Raw genomic sequence first — 13,261 nt, 5'->3', positions numbered from 1 at the left:
TTACTAGTGCGAGATTATCTGGTTACGAGCTGACATTATTAGCGAGTCATATTCAGATCAAAAGATGCAATATATTGAATCCAGCAACATTGTTGCCGACTGATCAAGAGTCGAGTGATTCTGAGCCACATGACTGTTATTTCAAAACGGAGGAAGAGACAAAAGGACGTATCGATTTAAAAGATACTCCCCTGTCCGACCCAGATGGTACGCTGTACGTGGACGGGTCATGTTTTAAATTGGAGAATGGTGATGTGACTGCTGCTTATGCGGTAACGACTTTGAAGACGATTGTGGAAACTGCAAGAGTGAGTCAGAATTCTGCCCAAGCTGCAGAATTAATAGCTCTAACAAGAGCGTGTGTTTTAGCTAAGGGAAAGAGAGTGAATGTGTTTACAGATAGTCAGTACGCATTTGGCGTGGCCCATAGTTTTGGCCGGTTGTGGAGAGAAAGAGGTTTCATTACGTCCCATGGGACTAAGATCCAACATGGTCAGCTAGTTAACGACTTGTTGGAATCTCTAACCTTGCCGACTGAAGTTGCGATTGTGAAGTGCAGTGCTCATAAAGCAATCACGGATGATGTTGGTCGTGGGAATGCCTTTGCTGATGAAACTGCTAAACGGACAGCTAGAGACACGATGAGTAGAATGTACGTTGCTACGTCTGCAAGATGGATTGCTGAGTCTGGAATGTGTGAGGACACTATGGAAAGTGTGAAAGAGATTCAGAAAGAAGCGACTGAGGAAGAGAAACGTGTATGGAGAGAAAGTACGGGCAAGTTGGACTCGAATGGATGATGGATTGATTTGACAGAACAGCAGCGTTGGATGTTGCCTGATGCATATGTGCTTGCAGTAGTGACGATGGCGCATGGAGTGGCGCATATAAGTTCTAAAGGGATATGTAAGATGTTAGCTCCGGTTTGGAAGAATGAGGGAATCAGTAAGTGTGCAGAGAGAGTGGTGAAAAATTGTATGGTGTGCTTGATGCATAATCCTGGCAAGGGAACTCCAACTCCAGCTGGTCATTTTGCTCCTCCTTCCTGCCCCTTTGAAGTGATTCAGTTAGACTTCATTCACATGGAACGCTGCAACAATTTAAAGTACGTCCTGGTGGTAGTTTGTGCTTTTTCCAGGTGGATAGAAGCATACCCATTAAAGGACAACACTGCCCTATCAACTGCCAAAATTCTTCTCAAGGAATATTTCCCTAGGTTTGGAATGCCACGGATTGTATGGTCAGATAACGGAAGTGAGTTTATAGGGAAAGTTATGCAGAGTGTGTGTGCTGGTCTAGGAGTGAAACAAAAATTCCACAGTGCAAACCATCCCCAATCTGCTGGTTTAGTCGAGGGTTACAATGGCACTCTGAAGCTTAAGATAGCCAAGATACAAGCATCCACAGGTTTAGCCTGGCCAGACGCACTTCCTTTGGCCTTGTTATCAACGAGAGCAACAGTGCATTCTAGAATAGGGCTTTCTCCATATGAGATTGTGTTTGGCCGTCCGGCAAATATCTGGGGTGTGCCGAGGCCTAAACACTTTTGCTCCATTGAATATCCTATGTTGATAGACTACCTTTACGACTTGACTGCTAAATTGAGTCTTATTCATCAACAGGTCTTCGATGCTTTGCCAAAACCTCCGGAGAGTCCAGGGCATCAGCTGAAACCCGGCGACCACGTGGTGGTCAGAAATTTTGCGAGGACAAAGAATCTTCAGCCTCGCTACATCGGCCCCTTCCAGGTCCTACTGGCAACGAGGACAGCTGTACGTGTCGCTGGCCGTAAACATTGGATTCACGCCTCTCATGTAAAGCGTGTTCCTTTGCCGCTGCCTTACGACGACTGGGTGAAGAAGGGAATTGGTGCCTCCGAAGCTGAAACAACTCCGAAATTTGTCCCTTTCAGCGATGCCGATTTGATTACTGACACTTTGAAACTTGACTCTCCTCCTGAAAGGACTCCTTTGAACACTGAACATTTGTCTCCAGCATCACAAGAAACTTTGCTATCTGCGAACTTAAACTCTGCAACAGCTGCTAGTAATACACTATTTTCCGATCAGACAGTACCAGCGAAGAAAAGATACAACCTTAGGAGCCATAAAAAGGACTAATAAAGCAGGCAACTGCATACTGTGATTTTGATATATTTATATATATTTTGAACTTTTGCCTTCAGCCAGGAAGTTTGCTATTGTTTATTGTTTTTAAAATTGCCTTGCCGTCTGGGTAGCCGTAGGGTCGTGGCTGTGTGCCTAGTTTGAATTTGCAGGGGTCTGACACAAGGTCGATCTTTCTGTTGGTTCTGGGAACTCCCAGGGCTGATAGAGGCATTTTCATCTACGTACACATCATCAGTGGTCGCGAGCGGATTGTAGAAGATGGAGCTTCCTGCGCTGCAACGAAAGAATGTGATTTACGTTCGCAGAAACAGACTTAATAGAATTCTTCACAGCAAATGTTTCTTGATGCAATGTGCCGTTACATTTTTGATTGTTTTAGCAACATTGGTGGGTGGAATCGTCTTTAGCATAAATTTGATTTTTGTGCCAGTTTCTACAGTACCTCCCCTTGATCCTGCTATTTCTACTGTTTCCTCTATACACTCATTTCACTCGTTTCCGGAACATGAGCAAGTCAGACGCTCAGAATTCACCAACAACACTTTTGTACAGCTCTTGCACCAACACCAACTGGTAGTTAACACTACAGACTGCTGGGTATGTGGCTTGATACCTCACACTATGGATAAAGGTATTCCATATCTGGTTTTGCCTTACAGCTATAATGGATCATTTCAGGCTTTCCAAACCATCTTTGCTTATGCTCTCGAAACCTATCCTCCACGTCCACCACGTTCCACTAAATATAACTCTGCTAACAAAGCTTTAGTCCAGGGAATTATTGACATGGTCAAGGACGTCAATAATACTCCATCATACCCTAGAGACGAATTGCGAGTATATTTAAGTTGGAATACTTCAGAGTATCGCCTTAGTTTAGGAGAAAGCAAGCGTAAAAGCTCAACTCCAATCTGGGTCGTACCTCACCGAGGTCAGGTCTGTTTGCAAGGTAATGGGAGAAATCCGAGAGCTCAGCTAGGGAGGAGTGAGTGCGTAGAGACTTATGTGTTTCCGGCTAACTCTTCCCCTGCCTTTCTTACTGCTAGGGGTACCTATTTCATTTGTCGAGACAGAGCTTATACATGGTTGCCTGCCGACTTCTCAGGATCATGTTATATTGCTCGATTATTGCCTCCGACATACACTGCTTCACCTGATTACCACAGAACAAGAGTAGCGAGAGGTGTCTTCAGCAAGGAAGATACCGCTGGTCAGGAAGCTGGAGACTTCTTCAAAGGCTTCCTTCCGTTCTGGGGACCTATGGCCAATAGTAGAAACATACGTCAGCTAACACGGGTAGTTGAATCTACTATTACTGAAACTGCTGGTGCCCTTAGCAATCTGACAGCTGAGCTTCAGGCGGATAGGCTCATGACGTTGCAGAACCGTATGGTTCTAGACGTTATACTTGCAGATCGAGGTGGGGTATGCAGAATGATCCAATCGAGCTGCTGTGTCTTTATTCCTAATAATGCTCCAACAGTCTACGAGGCGATCTCTAAGTTGCACAAGATTTCGGACTCCATTCATGTAGACAAGGGAAACTGGTCCTTCATGGAGTGGTTTTGGACTCTGATCTCAGCGTGGGGATGGAAAGTTCTAATGGTCATTGGTGTCATCCTAGTATTCCTATTCTCATGTTGTCTGATTATCCAGTGTGGTCCTGCTCTGTGTAGTCTTTGTGCTACGACTTGTCTCAGAAAACCACCTGCGTTTGGAGAAAAGACACGAGAAAGGATGATGATACAACAACATGTCACTGACCTGATGAGCATAGAACTAGATTCTGACATAGACTGAGTAATTGCCTATGTAAGGGCAAAAGGAGGGTCTGAGGTTCCGTGACGGTTCCGTGACGACTTGAACCCGTGTTTTCAAGTTTGTCGGAAATACATAATATTGGTATCAGTGAACCGCAAATGATCCATTTAGTATATCCTAGTGTTTTCGCTACGCTACGAGCAAGAGCACTCCTTCCATTGACATATTTCTGATATACCCACGGCATCCATCTTAGATCATGGCCGCCATTTTGTGTTTCCTTGCCCTCACATATGCAATAGCCTCTGATCATTTCATTTACTCCACTTTGATTAAGGACACGTAGCCTTAGCCGGAGATTCACCTCTTACATGACACGTGCACCTTAAACCAGGTCACGCTGTAGCTGCATGACTCGACAAAGGCTGCCTCCTCTGCCCGAGGCCAGTCTTGCCAAACTGGTCTTCGTGTCCATTGTACCCGATCATGATTAGGCGGCCGAAGCCGGTAGCCTTGCCCATTTACGACCCACAAACATCCCTTATCCCACTTTTCTATCTTCCACACCTGGCTCTGTTTCTTTCTTTCTGAATCTTTATTAGGGGGAGGTAACGAACTTTACGATGAGGCGGTCCGGGTCCTGAATGCAATATTGACAGGGGATTGTGATGAACTAGTGGGAACCCCTCTTCGTAGATGTTTGGTATCAGATTTTATCGACGGTTCCTGTGTAACGTCAAATATTTATTGTTTAGAGACACAAAGGTTTGGGAATGTACCGACATGTGAAATATTTGCCTAGAGCACAATTTTTAGTATATAAGGAGCAACCCACTTTGTACAAATCGAACAGGCTCCTAGTTTCTGCCCGTGCGTAGATTCTGTGACTTCTGTGTCCCTGCAGTAATAAACCTTTGGTCTTTGACGCCACCATCGAGAAGCCCGTGTTTCTGTTCATTTGTGCACCAAGGCAGGTGGAACTCCGGGGTCTTTGGGTGTTGTACCCTGACACCTCTGGACGGAACCAAAAAGTCCAGAACTCCATGCAACAGGCACAGTCCCAGTCCTGGCTGCAGGCGCATTCACAGCCCTGGCTGCAGGTGCATTCACAGCCCTGGCACCAGGTGCATTCACAGCCCTGGCTGCAGCTGCATTCACAGTACAGGCTGCAGCTGCATTCGCAGTACAGGCTGCTGGCGCATTCACAGCCCTGGCTGCAGGCACATTCACAGCCCTCGCTGCAGGTGCATTCACAGCCCTGGCTGCAGACACAGTCACAGCCCTGGCTGCATGCGCATTCACAGCCCTGGCTGCAGGTGCAGTCACAGCCCTGACTGCAGGCGCATTCACAGCCCTGGCTGCAGGTACATTCACAGCCCTGGCTGCAGCTGCATTCATAGCCCTGGCTGCAGCTGCATTCACAGTCCTGGCTGCAGCTGCATTCACTGCCCTGACTTCAGCCGCATTCATAGCCCTGGCTGCAGGCGCATTCACAGCCCTGGCTGCAGCCGCATTCACAGCCCTGGCTGCAGCGGCATTCACAGCTATGGCTGCAGGTACATTCACAGCTCTGGCTGCAGGCACATTCACAGCCCTGGCTGCAGGCACATTCACAGCTCTGGCTGCGGGGGCATTCACAGCCCTGGCTGCAGGCGCAATAACAGCCCTGGCTGCAGGTGCATTCACAGCCCTGGCTGCAGGCGCATTCATAGCCCTGGCTGCAGCCGCATTCATAGCCCTGGCTACAGCCACATTCACAGCCCTAGCTGCAGGAGCATTCACAGCCCTGGCTGCAGGCGCATTCACAGCCCTGGCTGCAGGTGCATTCACAGCCCTGGCCACAGCTGCATTCACAACCCTGAACACAGGTGCATTCACTGCCCTGGCTGCAGGCGCATTTACAGCTCTGGCTGCAGGCGCATTCACAGCCCTGGCTGCAGGTGCATTCACAGCCCTGGCAGCAGGCACAGTCCCAGCCCTGGCGGCAGGCGCATTCACAGCCCTGGCTGCAGGAGCATTCACAGCCCTGGCTGCAGGCGCATTCACAGCCCTGGCTGCAGGTGCATTCACAGCCCTGGCTGCAGGTGCATTCACAGCCCTGGCAGCAGGCACAGTCCCAGCCCTGGCGGCAGGCGCATTCACAGCCCTGGCTGCAGAAGCATTCACAGCCCTGGCTGCAGGCGCATTCACAGCCCTGGCTGCAGGTGCATTCACAGCCCTGGCAGCAGGCACAGTCCCAGCCCTGGCGGCAGGCGCATTCACAGCCCTGGCTGCAGAAGCATTCACAGCCCTGGCTGCAGGCGCATTCACAGCCCTGGCTGCAGGTGCATTCACAGCCCTGGCTGCAGGCACATTCACAGCCCTGGCTGCAAGCGCATTCACAGCCCTGGCTGCAGGCGCATTCACAGCCCAGGCTGCAGCCGCTTTCACAGCCCTGGCTACAGGCGCATTCACAGCCCTGGCTGCAGGTGCATTCACAGCCCTGGCTGCAGGCACATTCACAGCCCAGGCTTCAGGCACATTCACAGCCCTGGCTGCAGGCACATTCACAGCCCTGGCTGCAGGCGCATTCACAGCCCTGGCTGCAGCCACATTCACAGCCTTGGCTGCAGCCGCTTTCACAGCCCTGGCTGCAGGCGCATTCACAGCCCTGGCTGCAGGTGCATTCACAGCCCTGGCTGCAGGCGCATTCACAGCCCTGGCTTCAGGCACATTCACAGCCCTGGCTGCAGGCACATTCACAGCCCTGGCTGCAGGCGCATTCACAGCCCTGGCTGCAGCCACATTCACAGCCCTGGCTGCAGGTGCATCCACAGCCCTGGCCGCAGCTGCATTCACAGCCCTGAACACAGGCGCATTCACAGCCCTGGCTGCAGGCGCATTTACAGCTCTGGCTGCAGGCGCATTCACAGCCCTGGCTGCAGGTGCATTCACAGCCCTGGCAGCAGGCACAGTCCCAGCCCTGGCGGCAGGCGCATTCACAGCCCTGGCTGCAGGAGCATTCACAGCCCTGGCTGCAGGCGCATTCACAGCCCTGGCTGCAGGCGCATTCACAGCCCTGGCTGCAGGAGCATTCACAGCCCTGGCTGCAGGGGCATTCACAGCCCTGGTTGCAGCTGCATTCACAGCCCTGGCTGCAGGCGCATTCACAGCCCTGGCTGCAGGCGCATTCACAGCCCTGGCTGCAGGCGCATTCACAGCCCTGGCTGCAGGAGCATTCACAGCCCTGGCTGCAGGCGCATTCACAGCCCTGGTTGCAGCTGCATTCACAGCCCTGGCTGCAGGCGCATTCACAGCCCTGGCTGCAGGCGCATTCACAGCCCTATCTGCAGGTGCATTCACAGCCCTGGCAACAGGCACAGTCCCAGTCCTGGCTGCAGGCGCATTCACAGCCCTGGCTGCAGGTGCATTCACAGCCCTTGCACCAGGTGCATTCACAGCCCTGGCTGCAGGTGCAGTCACAGCCCTGACTGCAGGCGCATTCACAGCCCTGGCTGCAGGTGCATTCACAGCCCTTGCACCAGGTGCATTCACAGCCCTGGCTGCAGCTGCATTCACAGCCCTGGCTGCAGGCGCATTCACAGCCCTGGCTGCAGGCGCATTCACAGCCCTGGCTGCAGGCGCATTCACAGCCCTGGCTGCAGGAGCATTCACAGCCCTGGCTGCAGGCGCATTCACAGCCCTGGTTGCAGCTGCATTCACAGCCCTGGCTGCAGGCGCATTCACAGCCCTGGCTGCAGGCGCATTCACAGCCCTATCTGCAGGTGCATTCACAGCCCTGGCAACAGGCACAGTCCCAGTCCTGGCTGCAGGCGCATTCACAGCCCTGGCTGCAGGTGCATTCACAGCCCTTGCACCAGGTGCATTCACAGCCCTGGCTGCAGGTGCAGTCACAGCCCTGACTGCAGGCGCATTCACAGCCCTGGCTGCAGGCACATCCACTGCCCTGACTTCAGCCGCATTCATAGCCCTGGCTGCAGGCACATTCACAGCCCTGGCTGCAGCCGCATTCAAAGCCCTGGCTGCAGCGGCATTCACAGCTATGGCTGCAAGCGCATTCACAGCCCTGGCTGCAGGCGCATTCACAGCCCAGGCTGCAGCCGCTTTCACAGCCCTGGCTGCAGGCGCATTCACAGCCCTGGCTGCAGGTGCATTCACAGCCCTGGCTGCAGGCACATTCACAGCCCTGGCTTCAGGCACATTCGCAGCCCTGGCTGCAGGCACATTCACAGCCCTGGCTGCGGACGCATTCACAGCCCTGGCTGCAGCCACATTCACAGCCCTGGCTGCAGGAGCTTTCACAGCCCTGGCTGCAGGCGCATTCACAGCCCTGGCTGCAGGTGCATTCACAGCCCGGGCTGCAGGCACATTCACAGCCCTGGCTGCAGGCACATTCACAGCCCTGGCTGCAGGCGCATTCACAGCCCTGGCTGCAGCCACATTCACAGCCCTGGCTGCAGCCACATTCACACCCCTGGCTGCAGGAGCATTCACAGCCCTGGCTGCAGGCGCATTCACAGCCCTGGCTGCAGCCACATTCACAGCCCTGGCAGCAGGTTCATTCACAGCCCTGGCTGCAGGCGCATTCACAGCCCTGGCTGCAGCTGCATTCACAGCCCTGGCCGCAGCTGCATTCACAGCCCTAAACACAGGCGCATTCACAGCCCTGGCTGCAGGCGCATTTACAGCCCTGGCTGCAGGTGCATTCACAGCCCTGGCTGCAGGTGCATTCACAGCCCTGGCAGCAGGCACAGTCCCAGCCCTGGCTGCAGGCGCATTCACAGCCCTGGCTGCAGGCGCATTCACATCCCTGGCTGCAGGCGCATTCACAGCCCTGGCTGCAAGAGCATTCACAGCCCTGGCTGCAGGCGTATTCACAGCCCTGGTTGCAGCTGCATTCACAGCCCTGGCTGCAGGCGCATTCACAGCCCTGGCTGCAGGCGCATTCACAGCCCTGGCTGCAGGTGCATTCACAGCCCTGGCAATAGGCACATTCACAGCCCTGGCTGCAGGCACATTCGCAGCCCTGGCTGCAGGCACATTCACAGCCCTGGCTGCAGGCGCATTCACAGCCCTGGCTGCAGCCACATTCACAGCCCTGGCTGGAGCCACATTCACAGCCCTAGCTGCAGTAGCATTCACAGCCCTGGCTGCAGGCGCATTCACAGCCCTGGCTGCAGGTGCATTCACAGCCCTGGCCACAGCTGCATTCACAGCCCTGAACACAGGCGCATTCACTGCCCTGGCTGCAGGCGCATTTACAGCTCTGGCTGCAGGCGCATTCACAGCCCTGGCTGCAGGTGCATTCACAGCCCTGGCAGCAGGCACAGTCCCAGCCCTGGCGGCAGGCGCATTCACAGCCCTGGCTGCAGGCGCATTCACAGCCCTGGCTGCAGGAGCATTCACTGCCCTGGCTGCAGTGGCATTCACAGCTATGGCTGCAAGCGCATTCACAGCCCTGGCTGCATGCGCATTTACAGCCCAGGCTACAGCTGTTTCACAGCCCTGGCTGCAGGAGCATTCACAGCCCTGGCTGCAGGTGCATTCACAGCCCTGGCTGCAGAAACATTCACAGCCCAGGCTTCAGGCACATTCACAGCCCTGGCTGCAGGCGCATTCACAGCCCCGGCTGCAGGCGCATTCACAGCCCTGGCTGCAGCCACATTCACAGCCCTGGCTGCAGCTGCTTTCACAGCCCTGGCTGCAGGTGCATTCACAGACCTGGCTGCAGGCACATTCACAGCCCTGGCTGCAGGCACATTCACAGCCCTGGCTGCAGGCACATTCACAGCCCTGGCTGCAGGCGTATTCACAGCCCTGGCTGCGGCCACATTCACAGCCCTGGCTGCAGCCACATTCACAGCCCTAGCTGCAGGAGCATTCACAGCCCTGGCTGCAGGCGCATTCACAGCCCTGGCTGCAGGTGCATTCACAGCCCTGGCCACAGCTGCATTCACAACCCTGAACACAGGTGCATTCACTGCCCTGGCTGCAGGCGCATTTACAGCTCTGGCTGCAGGCGCATTCACAGCCCTGGCTGCAGGTGCATTCACAGCCCTGGCAGCAGGCACAGTCCCAGCCCTGGCGGCAGGCGCATTCACAGCCCTGGCTGCAGGAGCATTCACAGCCCTGGCTGCAGGCGCATTCACAGCCCTGGCTGCAGGAGCATTCACAGCCCTGGCTGCAGGAGCATTCACAGCCCTGGCTGCAGGCACATTCACAGCCCTGGCTGCAGGCGCATTCACAGCCCTGGCTGCAGGTGCATTCACAGCCCTGGCAACAGGCACAGTCCCAGTCCTGGCTGCAGGCGCATTCACAGCCCTGGCTGCAGGTAAATTTACAGCCCTGGCACCAGGTGCATTCACAGCCCTGGCTGCAGGCACATTCACAGCCCTGGCTGCAGGTGCATTCACAGCCCTGGCTGCAGACACAGTCACAGCCCTGGCTGCATGCGCATTCACAGCCCTGGCTGCAGGTGCAGTCACAGCCCTGACTGCAGGCGCATTCACAGCCCTGGCTGCAGGCACATTCACAGCCCTGGCTGCAGCTGCATTCATAGCCCTGGCTGCAGCTCCATTCACAGTCCTGGCCGCAGCTGCATTCACTGCCCTGACTTCCGCCGCATTCATAGCCCTGGCTGCAGGCGCATTCACAGCCCTGGCTGCAGCCGCTTTCACAGCCCTGGCTTCAGGCGCTTTCACAGCCCTGGCTGCAGGTGCATTCACAGCCCTGGCCGCAGCTGCATTCACAGCCCTGAACACAGGCGCATTCACAGCCCTGGCTGCAGGCGCATTTACAGCCCTGGCTGCAGGTGCATTCACAGCCCTGGCTGCAGGTGCATTCACAGCCCTGGCAGCAGGCACAGTCCCAGCCCTGGCGGCAGGCGCATTCACAGCCCTGGCTGCAGAAGCATTCACAGCCCTGGCTGCAGGCGCATTCACAGCCCTGGCTGCAGGAGCATTCACAGCCCTGGCTGCAGGCGCATTCACAGCCCTGGCTGCAGGCGCATTCACAGCCCTGGCTGCAGGTGCATTCACAGCCCTGGTTGCAGGCACATTCACAGCCCTGGCTGCAGGCGCATTCACAGCCCTGGCTGCAGCCGCATTCACAGCCCTGGCTGCAGTGGCATTCACAGCTATGGCTGCAAGCGCATTCACAGCCCTGGCTGCAGGCGCATTCACAGCCCAGGCTACAGCCGCTTTCACAGCCCTGGCTGCAGGCGCATTCACAGCCCTGGCTGCAGGTGCATTCACAGCCCTGGCAGCAGGCACAGTCCCAGCCCTGGAGGCAGGCGCATTCACAGCCCTGGCTGCAGGCGCATTCACAGCCCTGGCTGCAGGAGCATTCACAGCCCTGGCTGCAGGCGCATTCACAGCCCTGGCTGCAGGCGCATTCACAGCCCTGGCTGCAGGAGCATTCACAGCCCTGGCTGCAGGCGCATTCACAGCCCTGGCTGCAGGCGCATTCACAGCCCTGGCTGCAGCCGCATTCACAGCCCTGGCTGCAGTGGCATTCACAGCTATGGCTGCAAGCGCATTCACAGCCCTGGCTGCATGCGCATTCACAGCCCAGGCTACAGCTGTTTCACAGCCCTGGCTGCAGGAGCATTCACAGCCCTGGCTGCAGGTGCATTCACAGCCCTGGCAGCAGGCACAGTCCCAGCCCTGGAGGCAGGCGCATTCACAGCCCTGGCTGCAGGCGCATTCACAGCCCTGGCTGCAGGAGCATTCACAGCCCTGGCTGCAGGCGCATTCACAGCCCTGGCTGCAGGCGCATTCACAGCCCTGGCTGCAGGAGCATTCACAGCCCTGGCTGCAGGCGCATTCACAGCCCTGGCTGCAGGCGCATTCACAGCCCTGGCTGCAGCCGCATTCACAGCCCTGGCTGCAGTGGCATTCACAGCTATGGCTGCAAGCGCATTCACAGCCCTGGCTGCATGCGCATTCACAGCCCAGGCTACAGCTGTTTCACAGCCCTGGCTGCAGGAGCATTCACAGCCCTGGCTGCAGGTGCATTCACAGCCCTGGCTGCAGAAACATTCACAGCCCAGGCTTCAGGCACATTCACAGCCCTGGCTGCAGGCGCATTCACAGCCCCGGCTGCAGGCGCATTCACATCCCTGGCTGCAGCCACATTCACAGCCCTGGCTGCAGCTGCTTTCACAGCCCTGGCTGCAGGTGCATTCACAGCCCTGGCTGCAGGCACATTCACAGCCCTGGCTGCAGGCACATTCACAGCCCTGGCTGCAGGCACATTCACAGCCCTGGCTGCAGGCGCATTCACAGCCCTGGCTGCGGCCACATTCACAGCCCTGGCTGCAGCCACATTCACAGCCCTAGCTGCAGGAGCATTCACAGCCCTGGCTGCAGGCGCATTCACAGCCCTGGCTGCAGGTGCATTCACAGCCCTGGCCACAGCTGCATTCACAACCCTGAACACAGGTGCATTCACTGCCCTGGCTGCAGGCGCATTTACAGCTCTGGCTGCAGGCGCATTCACAGCCCTGGCTGCAGGTGCATTCACAGCCCTGGCAGCAGGCACAGTCCCAGCCCTGGCGGCAGGCGCATTCACAGCCCTTGCTGCAGGAGCATTCACAGCCCTGGCTGCAGGCGCATTCACAGCCCTGGCTGCAGGAGCATTCACAGCCCTGGCTGCAGGAGCATTCACAGCCCTGGCTGCAGGCACATTCACAGCCCTGGCTGCAGGCGCATTCACAGCCCTGGCTGCAGGTGCATTCACAGCCCTGGCAACAGGCACAGTCCCAGTCCTGGCTGCAGGCGCATTCACAGCCCTGGCTGCAGGTAAATTTACAGCCCTGGCACCAGGTGCATTCACAGCCCTGGCTGCAGGCACATTCACAGCCCTGGCTGCAGGTGCATTCACAGCCCTGGCTGCAGACACAGTCACAGCCCTGGCTGCATGCGCATTCACAGCCCTGGCTGCAGGTGCAGTCACAGCCCTGACTGCAGGCGCATTCACAGCCCTGGCTGCAGGCACATTCACAGCCCTGGCTGCAGCTGCATTCATAGCCCTGGCTGCAGCTCCATTCACAGTCCTGGCCGCAGCTGCATTCACTGCCCTGACTTCCGCCGCATTCATAGCCCTGGCTGCAGGCGCATTCACAGCCCTGGCTGCAGCCGCTTTCACAGCCCTGGCTGCAGGCGCTTTCACAGCCCTGGCTGCAGGTGCATTCACAGCCCTGGCCGCAGCTGCATTCACAGCCCTGAACACAGGCGCATTCACAGCCCTGGCTGCAGGCGCATTTACAGCCCTGGCTGCAGGTGCATTCACAGCCCTGGCTGCAGGTGCATTCACAGCCCTGGCAGCAGGCAAAGTCCCAGCCCTGGCGGCAGGCGCATTCACAGCCCTGG

Source organism: Lissotriton vulgaris, chromosome 12, assembly GCF_964263255.1.
Source record: "Lissotriton vulgaris chromosome 12, aLisVul1.2, whole genome shotgun sequence".
NCBI lineage: Eukaryota > Metazoa > Chordata > Amphibia > Caudata > Salamandridae > Lissotriton > Lissotriton vulgaris.
Note: the sequence above shows the minus strand (reverse complement) of the source record.